The 12,779-nt window shown below is 51.7% G+C and overlaps 1 protein-coding gene across 4 annotated transcripts in view; it reads left to right on the top strand.

Moving 5' to 3' along the window:
- The window catches only part of MAPKBP1 (mitogen-activated protein kinase binding protein 1), a 132,686-nt gene that overhangs the window by 35,557 nt on the left and 84,350 nt on the right, over positions 1-12,779 (top strand). The gene's annotated exons all lie outside the window — the stretch shown is intronic.

The following is a 12,779-nucleotide window of genomic DNA, read 5'->3' as shown; positions in this document are numbered from 1 at the left end:
TGGGGACCCAGCCTACCCCTTAATGCCATGGCTCATGAAGCCGTACACAGGCAGCCTGGACAGTAGTCAGGACCTGTTCAACTATAGGCTGAGCAAGTGCCGAATGGTGGTGGAATGTGCATTTGGACGTTTAAAAGCGCGCTGGCGCAGTTTACTGACTCGGATAGACCTCAGCGAAGCCAATATTCCAATTGTTATTGCTGCTTGCTGTGCGCTCCACAGTATCTGTGAGAGTAAGGGGGAGACATTTATGGTGGGGTGGGAGGTTGAGGCAAATCGCCTGGCTGTTGATTACGCACAGCCAGACACCAGGGCGGTTAGAAGAGTACATCAGGGCATGGTGAGCATCAGAGAAGCTTTGAAAACGAGTTCTGTGACTGGCCAGGCTACGGTGTGAAACTTCTGTTTGTTTCTCCTTGATGAACCCTCTGCCACCGCCCCCCCTCCCCCCCCCGGTTCACTCTACTTCCCTGTAAACTAACCACCCTCCCCTCTTCGAGCACCGCTTGCAGAGGCAATAAAGTCATTGTTACTTCACATTCATGCATTCTTTATTAATTCATCACACAACTAGGGGGATAACTGCTAAGGTAGCCCGGGAGGGGTGGGGGAGGAGGGAAGAAAAAGGACACAGTGCACTTTAAAACTTTAACACTTATTGAAGGCCAGCCTTCTGATGCTTGCGCAATCATCTTGGGCATCTGGGTAAGGAGGCTATGGAACTTGGGGAGGAGGGCTGTTGGTTACACAAGGGCTGTAGCAGCAGTCTCTGCTCCTGCTACCTTTCCTGGAGCTCAACCATACGCTGGAGAATATCAGTTTGATGCTCCAGCAGCCGGAGCATCGACTCTTGCCTTCTGTCAGCAAGCTGACGCCACCTATCCTCTTCAGCCCGCCACTTGCTCTCTTCAGCCCGCGATTCAGCCCGCCACATCTCCTCTCGTTCATATTGTGCTTTTTTGCACTCTGACATTGACTGCCTCCACGCATTCTGTTGTGTTCTGTCAGCGTGGGAGGACTCCTGGAGCTCTGAGAACATATCATCCCGAGTCCGCCGTTTTCTCCTTCTAACCTTCACTAGTGAAGTCTCTGTGAAGGAGAAACATTTGCAGCTGGTGGAGGAGAAGGGAGAGATGGTTAAAAAAGACACATTTTAGAGAACAATGGGTACACTCTTTCACATTAAATTTTGTTGTTCACATTACACAGCACATGTGCTTTCGTTACAAGATCGCATTTTTCCTCTTATATTGAGGGCCTGCCGGATTGGTGTGAGAGATCACTCACGCAGTGCCAGGCAACAGATTTTGGCTTGCAGGCAGCCATGGTAAGCCACAGTCTTTTGGCTTTTTTAACCTTCTTCACATGTGGGAATGGTTTCAAACAGTAGCGCTCTCATTTCCCATACCAAGCATCCGTTGGGTTGGCCATTTTAAAATGGGTTTGCAATGTAAAAGGAGGGGCTGCGGTTTCCGGGTTAACGTGCAGCACAAACCCAACTACCCCCCCCCAATTCTCTGGGATGATCACTTCACCCCTCCCCCCTACCGTGTGGCTAACAGCGGGGAACATTTATGTTCAGCCGAGCAGGAACAGGCACTTCTGAATGTCCCCTTAATAAAATCATCCCATTTCAGCCAGGTGACCGTGAATGATATCACTCTCCTGAGGATAAAAAAGAGAGCTAAGGAATGGATGTTGTCTGCATGCCAGCAAACACCGGGACAATACTCTGCCATGCTTTGTTATGCAATGATTCCAGAGTACGTGCTACTGGCCTACCATGGTGGACGGGATAAGGCAGCCCTCCCCAGAAACCTTTTGCAAAGGCTTTGGGAGTACATGAAGGAGAGCTTTCTGGAGAGATCCCTGGAGGATTTCCGCTCCATCCCCATACACGTTAACAGACTTTTCCAGTAGCTGTTTGCCAGGGCAAATTAATCATTAAACACGCTTGCTTTTAAACCATGTGTAATATTTACAAAGGTACACTCACCAGAGGTCCCTTGTGTGCCCTCAGGATCTGGGAGCATGCCTTGGGTGAGTTCGGGGGTTACTGGTTCCAGCTCCAGGGTGATAAACATATCCTGGCTGTTGGGGAAACCGGTTTCTCCCCTTCCTTGCTGTGAGCTGTTTTCATTGTCTTCATCATCATCTTCCTCGTACCCCAAACCTGCTTCCCTGTTGCGTGATTCTCCATTGACGGAGTCAAAGCACACGATTGGGGTAGTGGTGGCTGCACCCCCTAGCATGGCATGCAGCTTCGTGTAGAAGCGGCATGTTTGCGACTCTGCCCCGGACCTTCCGTTTGCCTCTCTGGCTTTGTGGTAGGCTTGCCTTAGCTCCTTAATTTTCACACGGCACTGCTGTGCGTCCCTGTTATGGCCTCTGTCCTTCATGGCCTTTGAGACTCTTTCTAATATTTTGCCATTTTGTTTACTGCTACGGAGTTCAGCTAGCACTGATTCGTCTCCCCATATGGCGAGCAGATCCCATACCTCCCATTCTGTCCATGCTGGAGCTCTTTTGCGATCCTGGTACTCCATCATGGTTACCTGTGCTGATGAGCTCTGCGTGGTCACCTGTGCTCTCCACGCTGGGCAAACAGGAAATGAAATTCAAAAGTTCGCGGGGCTTTTCCTGTCTACCTGGTCAGTGCATCTGAGTTGAGAGTGCTGTCCAGAGCGGTCACAATGAAGCACTGTGGGATAGCTCTTGGAGGCCAATAACGTCGAATTCCGTCCACACTACCCCAAATCCGACCCGCAAAGGCCGATTTTAGCACTAATCCCCTCGTCGGAGGTGGAGTAAAGAAACCGGTTTAAAGGGCCCTTTAAGTCGAAAAAAAGGGCTTCGTCGTGTGGACGTGTCCAGGCTTAATTCGATTTAATGCTGCTAAATTCGACCTAAACTCGTAGTGTAGACCAGGCCTTAGTTTGGTCAGTGTCACTTTTTCAGCTTCAGCTCTGAAAGTCCTGAGATTTGAGAGGCCAGCATGAGGGCCTGACAAATCCCACAGAAGCTTGAGACTCAGGCCCCGGGCCTGGAGTTAGGCAGATAAGGACTCTAGCTGAGTGGGAGGAGCAAAGAGAGAGCCTGGAGCTCACCACGTTTTCTCAGGAGCATAAAGGCTGCAGGGGTGAGGAAGTGAATTTTATATTTAAAGGGAAATTCGACCCCGGGCATTAGTGTGAGGATGGGGAGTGGAGAAAGATGGAGATTTCAGCTTTGTATTAAACGGAGAAACTGGGACCTGTGGGCAGCGATTTAATGGTGCCTACACCGTGCTTCAGAAGCCAGTAGGGAGCTGACCCTCATGTATCCTCTTTCACAGAGCAATGGGGGGCAGCTGCTTGCTGCTACCTGTTATGAACGCCCTATCTGGTTCCTGACCCAGCACTTTGAACAGACTCTCCCTGCTGCCTCCCCTTCCCAAGGGCTGGGAGACTCTGTTTATGGGATTGTTTTACTTCAGGTGCCTCTTGGGGAAGGAAAGTGCAGATTCAGCAGTAGAGCCCTAGACAGCTGGGGCTGGTGGGTCAGGAATGTCACCCTGACAGCTGGAATGGGACTGAAACGGTTAATGTGGTGTGTGGGGAGAGCAGGGGGGAGAGACTGGGAGGGCGCATGTAGAAAGAAAATCCATAGGGAGCTAACTTGTTCACGTTTCCTGCCCTCCGCCTCCCTCTTTCTGCTGTTCTCCATTCTATAGCCTGTATGTATTCTGTATAACGCACGCCCACGCGCACACGTTGTCTTGGCACCTGGCAGAGCCATTAAACTGAGACTCTGTCAGCGCTTCCATTAGAAGCCCATCTCCATCTCCACCCCCACCCCCTGCTTTTTTGCAGGATTTATAATATAATGGCTACGTGCATTATAATGATTCAAGCCTCTGGGCAAGTTCACTGCACCCCTTGCCACGGTGGTTCCAAGGTGCGTCAGGCATGTAATTAGACTGTGGGAGTGTGTTTCCTGGGGTTTTAAAAACAAAAAGAGCATTGTGGCTATTTTGGTAACCAAACAAATTGACCTTGCAAATTGCCATCGCTGATTGCAGATGTCCGTATCCTGGCTGCTTTGAACCTTACAGAATTATTATTCCTACTTGGTAAGGAAATGAAGGTGGAGACTGACTCAGTGGCTTGGAAGTGGGGATAAGAAGCCTTTCATCTCATGAACGCTGCTCAAACAGAGCAGAGCTTGGAAGTGTCCAAAATTTTGCGGCAGGTCGGCATGGTGGCCTGCGTGAAACAAGTTTGATGGTTCCAGTGCGACTCCTAGAGGGTCAGTGTTCACAAAGAGTCCAGCAGAACAAACAACAACAATGGCAGGCGGCCAAGGTTTGAATGGGCTGTGGAGACTGGTCCACCCTGGGAAGGGCTGAGGTATATTAGTAAGGCGGGTGTGTGGGAGCTTGTCCTGCTGTTCAGCCTTTCAAGCTGGCACATTTCGCCAGTGCTGGGCTCTGAGAGGGAAAAACAAGTTAAACTGTAGTTGGGGAAGAGGAGGGAGAAGGCAAAAGATCCTCTAGCTTTATAGAGTTAAGTATGTTTATAATGGCTCTAAGATGAAGCTGTTAAAGTTAGAACACCTCAACAAAGGGAGTGGCTGGGAGAGGAGGAAATCAAGTGGAGTAGTGTGGTTTTTGTTGTTTTGCATTCTGATAACTTGGAAACAGCTCTCTCCTTAAATCTCCCCCCAAAACAAACAAAACAAAACAAAAAAAAGCCTTGAGACCAAAAACAGAAACCTCAAACCCCCAACAGCAAACAAATGGACAAACCTGGTCTGGGGCCAAACCTTTGCACGTCAAGATCCAGCCCAAAGAGAATATTTCACAGCTGTGCTGTAAACCCCTGAAATGAAGGCTTTACAATGGAAACGCTAGGGTTACCATATTTAGTGCCTCCGAAAGGAGGACACTTTAAAGGGGCCCCAGCCCAGCCCCGCCCCCGCGCCCGCCCCAACCCCGCCCCTCCCCAAAGTCTCCGCCCCCTCCCCTGCTTCCCGCGAACATTTGAGTCGCGGGAAGCCTGAAGCAGGTAAGGGGGAGGAGGCGCGGCCCACCCCCGGCACCGCAGGTCCCCAGCCCGTCCCCCGAACCCCCGGCCCGGCCCGGCACCGCCGGCCGAGCCCCCGACCCGGCACCCAGTCCCCGGCCGGGCCCGGCACCGGGCCCCCCCGAGCACCGCCGGCCGAGCCCCCGGCCCAGCACCCGGCCCGGCACCCGGCCACCCCGAGCACCCCCGGCACCCGACCCGCCGGCCGAGCCCCCCGGTCCGGCCCGGCACCCGAGCCCCCGGCCCGGCACCCGGCCCCCCCCGAGCACCGCTGGCCGAGCCCCCGGCCCAGAACCCGGCCTGGCACCCGAGCCGCCGGCCGAGCCCCCCGGCCCGGCCCCGGGCCCCCCCAAGCACCGCCGGCCGATCCCCCGGCCCGGCACTGCTGGCCAGGCCCCCCGAGCCCCCGGCCCGGCCCCGGGCCCCCCCGAGCACCGCCGACCGAGCCCCCAGCCCAGCACTGCCAGCCAGGCCCCCCGAGCCCCCGGCCCCGCACCGGGCCCCCCCGAGCACCGCCGGCCAAGCCCCCGGCCCGGCACCCGAGCCCCCGGCCCGGCACCCGGCCCCCCCGAGCACCGCCGGCCGAGCACCCGGCCCGGCACCCGAGCCGCTGGCTGAGCCCCCCGGCCCGGCCCGGCCCCGGGCCCCCCCAAGCACCGCCGGCCGATCCCCCGGCCCGGCACTGCCGGCCAGGCCCCCCGAGCCCCCGGCCCGGCCCCGGGCCCCCCCGAGCACCGCCGGCCGAGCCCCCAGCCCAGCACTGCCAGCCAGGCCCCCCGAGTCCCCGGCCCCGCACCGGGCCCCCCCGAGCACCGCCGGCCGAGCCCCCGGCCCGGCCCGGCACCCGAGCCCCCGGCCCGGCACCCGGCCCCCCCGAGCACCGCCGGCCGAGCCCCCGGCCCGGCACTGCCGGCCAGGCCCCCCGAGCCCCCGCCCCGGGCCCCCCCGAGCACTGCTGGCCGAGCCCCCGGCCCGGCACTGCCGGCCAGGCCCCCCGAGCCCCCGGCCCGGCACCGGGCCCCCCCGAGCACTGCCGGCCGAGCCCCCGAGCCCCCGGCCCGGCACCCGAGCCGCCGACCGCATGTCCGATTTTCCCGGACATGTCCGGCTTTTTGGGATTTCCCCCCGGACGGGGATTTGGAGCCCAAAAAGCCGGACATGTCCGGGAAAATCCGGACGTATGGTAACCCTAGGAAACGCTGACAACCCTTTAAGCAGAGCAACACACTGTAATTAGTGTTCCATGTTTAATGTGCCAAACGAAGCACAGCGGAGGTAAATGGAATACCTCGAGCCTTTGTTGTTTTGCAGCAGTAACAGGAGATCAGAGCATGTGTTCAGACAGTAGATCAGACGCTGTGTGGTATGCACCAGTCCCTGATGGTTACACACACTTGTACTAGTGCACTGTTGGGGGGCTGGTGAGAAAGCTGGTGATCTGAGAGCTGGGCTAGCTTTGGGGCTTGGCACTCACCATTTGAATGTAGCCTCTGTAGCCCACTCCTGCCTGTGCATCCTCACCTGTCGATTATCCATGCATGGCCAAGATGCATCTTCACATATGTCATTACTCCCCTGAAGTCAACAGCTTCATGTCACATTGCTGTGTTGCAACATTCCAAATAAATTCAGGACTGTAATGGTGCTGAAAGCTAAAGTGGCAGAATCCAGGGGGAATGGTCATGTCAACTGGGGCTTTCATGAAATCTAGCCTTGATCTTTTGTAAAGGGGGGGGGGAATTCATTCTATATTGACTCTGCAGACAAAACAGTTACTAGTTTTGACAACTGCTGCACTGTTGGTGAAGATGCTCTAGTCTTTCCAAAATGCAATGACCAAGTTCCCTCACTGCTTTCTTAACACTGGGTTTTCTGTGTCTGCTTCTATGAGAGAAGCATGTGGCTAAGTGCATTATGTGACCATGTGATTTATTGACAGGGAAGGATGTAGTCTTGTCTTGCTCGCTTGATGTTGTTAGTTAATGAAATGGACTAAAACATTAATTGTATTACTGTATATCTCTTGGCCCACATGAGGCTTTTAACTAAGAGCTTGTCTACTCTTGGAAGCTGCCTGAAATAGCTATTCTGGAATGGAATAACTATTCCAGAATAACTTGTTGCAGAAGAATTACTCTGGAATAGCTCTTTCAGTTAATTTCCAGGTATAGACAAACCCTTACAGCAGTTGTAATTCTTACCCATTGTTTATCTTTGGGCTGCCCTCTCGAAATGGCTGAGGTGATGGACTCTGTCATACCTGGGAATGACCTTTTTAAGTTACTGTCTCCTGTAAGCTGCTGGTTGATGTTGCTTTAGGAATTCGTTGTCGGTGCGTTAGCCGTGCCTATGTGGTTGTGCTGATTTCACGATGCTCCTCTCTTGGGAGCTGTTTTCAAGTACTGAGGTGTTGGACAGAGTTCCTCTCCCTCCTCTTAAATTCTCCAGCTATTTATTTCTGCACTAGAATAGCTTTGCTCTTGTGGGGAATGTGTAGCTCCCTGGGCCTCCGAAGATGTGGATGTCATTGAAAGGCTAGAAATGGGGCTAGCCTGGTGGGCTAACAGTTAAGAGTTCCATTTGGTGTTTGGGGGGATGAAGAGGGGGAGACAAAATTGCACTTGGACTCCTACTCAGTTCGCTGCTTCCGTGTTGGGATGAGTGATGTGACGAGCATCAGCTGTGTTGCTGTAATATTTCTATCCAGTCTGGAAGCAACATCAAGGCATTGTCCAACCTACAGTTGAAACCATGCTCAGAGCGTCCCTTATTACAGATGGTTTCCCTGACCAGGGTTCTGTTTTCCTGAGAACAGTGGCCGTCAAGCTATGCTGTAGAACCTTCCCAGTGGGTGGACCACAGTATGATCCTAATGCAGCTCTTCCCATCCTGTGGCCTAAGAGGTGCAAGGAAAGACGTAGGGATTCAATAGCATGGCTTGACTGATATGGTTTTCAGGGGGGAAAGTCTGCACACAATGGAAAGGAAATCTCTGCAAGTCCCAGCTCAGAAACAGCCCTCTCCGGTTCAGCCATAGTATTGGCTTCTTTGGATCTACACAACAGTGTGTACTGTGGTGGAGGAGCGTGTTATAATGGTAGGGTCCCAGTCAGAGCCTGTAGTATTGGTTCTGTAACATCAGCTGATGCCCTCTATAGAAGCAAGGCTACACTTTGTGCCTCACCCACCTCTGGCCATAGATGTTGCTGTGTACACAAGCCCAAAGAGAGCATGCCAAGCACTTCCAGGCTGGCACAACACAGCATGTGGGAGGGTGGGGTGGCTGGGGTTATCCTTAAGACTTAAAATTTTGTTCTGGCTCTCTCATGCAGTAACAACTGCCGGTGGTAAGTCGACCTACACTATGCAACTCCAGCTATGTGAATAACGTAGCTGGAGTCGACGTACCTTAGGTCGAGTTAACACTGGGTCTACACCACGGGGGGTCGACAGGAGAAACTCTCCTGTCGACTTACCTTACTCTTCTCGTCGGGGGTAGAGTACAGGGAGAGTGATTTGCTGTCGATTTGGCAGGCTAAATCGACTGCCAGTGGATCGATGTCAAGAGCCTCGATCCCCGCAGTAGTGTAGACCTGGCCTCAGCTTCCTCAAACCAGCACAGAGCCTGAGCCAGTGGTAAAATCCCTCACTGGGAGCGGTCAGTTGCACTTCTTCTTGTTTGTGATTTGTTCTTCCTGTTCGGGGCAGCTGACCGGGGGCTGTTAGACCAGTCTTTCTGAGAGGTTTGTCAGTAATTGAGCAGGGAGCTGGTGCAGCAGGGGGGCCTGGAGACCACTTGTGTCTTATTGCAGTGTTTGGCTGGTTCTCCCTGGTCAGGAGAACTTGGAAAGCTCTGGCTGCTCTCTGCAGTGCCCTGAGAGTGCCAGCTATGATAGCACAGCAACGGGAGCTTCCTCTCCCGGACATCCTGCTCGTGTTGAATAGGGTTCCAGCAGGTGGAACTTCCTTGCAACAGTGCCATGTTAGCACTGAGATGGCTGCAGTGCTGGCCTCCTTACAGCACTACTTTGCTGGCTAGAATAGCTGTGTGAACTAACCAGCCATAGGGCCTGAGGATTCAGCAGAGGCGAAGGATGAATGTGTGGCCTGAAGCACAGGAGTGGCAGATGGGAGATCTGGGTTCTGCCACAGGCCTGCTGTGTGACCCTGGGGCAAGCCACTGAGGCAAATTTTTTCAAACTTGGGTGCCTGAAATTTTGGCACCTGAAAAAGGGGGCTAATTTCTGATGTACTGAGCACTTGCAACTCCTCAATGAAGTGAGAGGTGCTCAGTACATCTGACAATCTGGCCACTGTTTTAGGTGCCGAAGTGTGGATTTAGGTGCCCAGTTTTAGGCACTCACACGTGGAAAAAAATGGATTTAAGGAAACCTTTCGGTCTCTGGAACATGGGTGCAATCTAACTGGAACTCCATAAGAGCGTTGCATGTGGCTAAATTCAATAACACTTTTAAAGCACTTTATGATCCTTGGATGGAAATGCCAGGTATTCTTAATAGAACTCCACAGTATGATGTAATGACTGCAAAGAGCCAGACTTCAAAAATCTAGCCTCCCCTCTGGGCCTGTAGTTTAAGGGCACAGATTATTGCAGGCACAACTTTGCAACTCAGTCTTGTAATTATCTGCACGTGTCAGTTAGGTGTCCACTATCTGATACGCAGGTACCAACAGCAGACTGAGGTGTCTAAATGAGAAGTGTAGGTGCAAAAAAGGAGGTCAACTTGAGGACCCATGGAAAAACTACACCCCAAGTTTCCAACACTGAATGCAAACTCTGCGCCCCCTCCCCCCCAACCCCCCGCTCTTCTATCTTAGGTTCACCTCTCTTCCACTCTATTCAGTCTGATTGGGACTTGGAGACAGGTGATTACAGGCTTCTTTTTGTCTGAGGGATAGTGGAGTGTTGCAGTAAGTGAAGCTGAAAAAGGAAAGGTTATGGCTGAGTAGAATCTATAAGATTCTGCTTGTTAGAGTTCATGAATTCTTGCCTTGCAAGTCATAGTCATGGCAGCGGGCTTCCTACATGCAAAGGCTTTGGATCTGAGATGAGAGGCGAGGTGAGAGGAGTCAATTTTTAAAAATCAGTTAATTGTGGAGCTTTGAAAATTGGGCTCATGCTTCACAGGATGCTCCTCGTGTAGCACTAGGTCTAAATATAACGGTAAAAAGACCAACTATCTTATCCCCCTCAGCAACAGTTCTGCCTTTATAAAGGAAGGAGGAGAGTTGGGTTTGTGATCAGCTAGAGGGGAGAAGATGCTTTCCAGAAGGAAAATAATTTTGTGGGCACATGTGGACTGGGCGTCCCCTGTGGGTCTGAATCCTTCTATAAGCTGCAGGACAAAGGGGGTGTTTGTTGCCTGCAAGCATTTTCCAGCCTGCCATATGTTACACAGCTGCCTGGGGTGTCTGCAACACTCCACGTGGGAGAGGAAGACCCGAGGAAGTGCAGTGTGGTGCTACAGGGCTGTGTGGGAGTGGGGGTTGGGGGGGGGGGGAGGAGAGTGAGAACTAAAGGTGGCCGAACAGATCCGTTAAATAACACTCTGGTTGATTTTTCCCCCCCCCTTAAAAGCTGGGAGTGGGAAGAGTCTTCCAACTCCATGCTCCCCAGCTTGTGAAGCTGAATGTAGTTCCTTTCAGAGCCTATCAACATACTGCTCAGAAACCTTGTCTTCACTGGGAAAATTACCCATTGCTGACCATGTGTCCTGCAGCAGGTACTGCTGAAGTGCGAGCATGGCCTCGGACAAATAGTGTCTATGCTGACTTTTTGGAAACCGCGGTTAAAAGCAGCCTGGGCTGCACCTGGCGCTAAGCTGTATTGCACAGTTGATGTCCGTTATCAGCAATGGGTAATTTTCATAATGAGACAAGGCTGGAGTGTTGGCCAGATGGGATCACTTGAGAGAGATGTAAATTGCTTTCCATTCACCATCTCTGGGGCTGAGAACGCCCTACTTAGGGATCTCAACCCCTGTTAGCTGGAGGGGCAGAGAGCTGGGGATCTGTGCTTCAGTGCTGTGTGCGTAATTACTTTCCAAACAGAATTTTTAAAAAGCAATTTGCGGTGTATTTTGAAGCCACTGTCCTACACCTGAACAAAGCACGAGTACCTTTTTTTTTTTTTTTTAAAGGAAAATGGAATTGGAGCTAAGCTATTTTCTTGCTTTGCTAGTGGATTTAATAGATGCATTTTTAATAGTGTGCTGTTATTTAATAACCATATTGAGTTACAGTTTTGTAAAAGCCACATTTCCAAAGAGAGACTCATTTTGCAAGAATGAGGCTAGAATGGCTGGGGGATTGGGATATGTATGGGATATGAAATCTTCTGTCTCTAGGCAGGACCGGCTCCAGGGTTTTGGCCGCCCCAAGCAGCCAAAACAAAAACTAACAAAAAAAAAAAGCCGCGATCGTGATCAGCGGCGGCAATTCGGCGGGAGGTCCTTCGCTCCCAGGTGGAGTGAGGGACCGTCCGCCGAATTGCCGCCGAATACCTGGATGTGCCGCCCCTCTCCGGAGCGGCCGCCCCAAGCACCTGCTTGACAAGCTGGTGCCTGGAGCCAGCCCTGTCTCTAGGTCACCAGCTTGAATACAGGGAAAGTCATGAGTTATTGAACTGCTGCCTTTTGGTGGCTTGTGTGAAGTGAAGTGATGGGGTCTCAGGCCAGTTCCTTGTGGAAGGTGTAGCTATATATCAAAACCCACCATTACTATTGGCACTCTTTCTAGCAACCTGAGCAGAGAACTCAAGGATAAAGAGACCATACTACTCCACCATATAGGTGATTCCTTCAGTTCTGTGTTGGGGCACTGGAAAACTTGCCCTACCTCTGTCTATTGTGCACCCTGTTTGGATGAACATAAGACATCAATCTCCTGGGAAGCTACTGATGATCATAGTAATCATTGCAATAATAACTTCTTACGTGGCACCCATGCCTGAAGGCTTCTGGATATTTAACAAAATCTAACTCAAACTATGTTAATCAAAACCAGAAGTCAACATGACCCAACAAAATCAAGAATTGGCAGGGATGGCGGTGCTGGGGAAAACACATGCATATAACATGCAATAAATAAAACCACACTGAATGAACTGTAAATGAAAGAGAACAATTTTGTGCCTCAGTCAGGAGAACAGCAGGGAGGACCGCAGGCTTAAGTTTAGCTGAAGGGTTTTCTCGAGTCCTCTCTGGCCCTTAACTGAGAAGGCCCAGCCTTCAGCATTGTGTCACTTTGTCCTCACAAGCATGAAATTCACTTTTGAAAAGATTTCTAAAAAGGAAACCAGTTTTAAGATCTAATATGCCATGTTTCTCAACTGAAGGGTCATGACCCCCCAGGGAGGGGGGTTACCAAAGGCAGTTGGGAGGGTGGGGGGTCACGAGGTATTGAAAACTTTATTGCAATTCTATAGCAAAGAAAATCAAATCTCCAGATTGACTCTGGGGCGGTCAAAACCTTCATAGTTTGTGATGTCAAATGAAGTAGTTGAAGTCAAAGAAGTTATATTTTATATAATATTATCATTATTATCATGGATACATCTTCTATAAAAGAGTAAGAAATGTAAGGGAAGGTCATATGAATTTCTGACTTCAAATAAGGGGTTGTCATCCTGAGAAAGTTGAGAAATACTTTTCTAACGGTTAGAACACAGGAGTGAGAGCTAGTTGGATCTTGGGT

Source organism: Malaclemys terrapin, chromosome 4, assembly GCF_027887155.1.
Source record: "Malaclemys terrapin pileata isolate rMalTer1 chromosome 4, rMalTer1.hap1, whole genome shotgun sequence".
Lineage (NCBI taxonomy): Eukaryota > Metazoa > Chordata > Testudines > Emydidae > Malaclemys > Malaclemys terrapin.
This window is presented reverse-complemented; position numbering and strand designations above follow the sequence as displayed.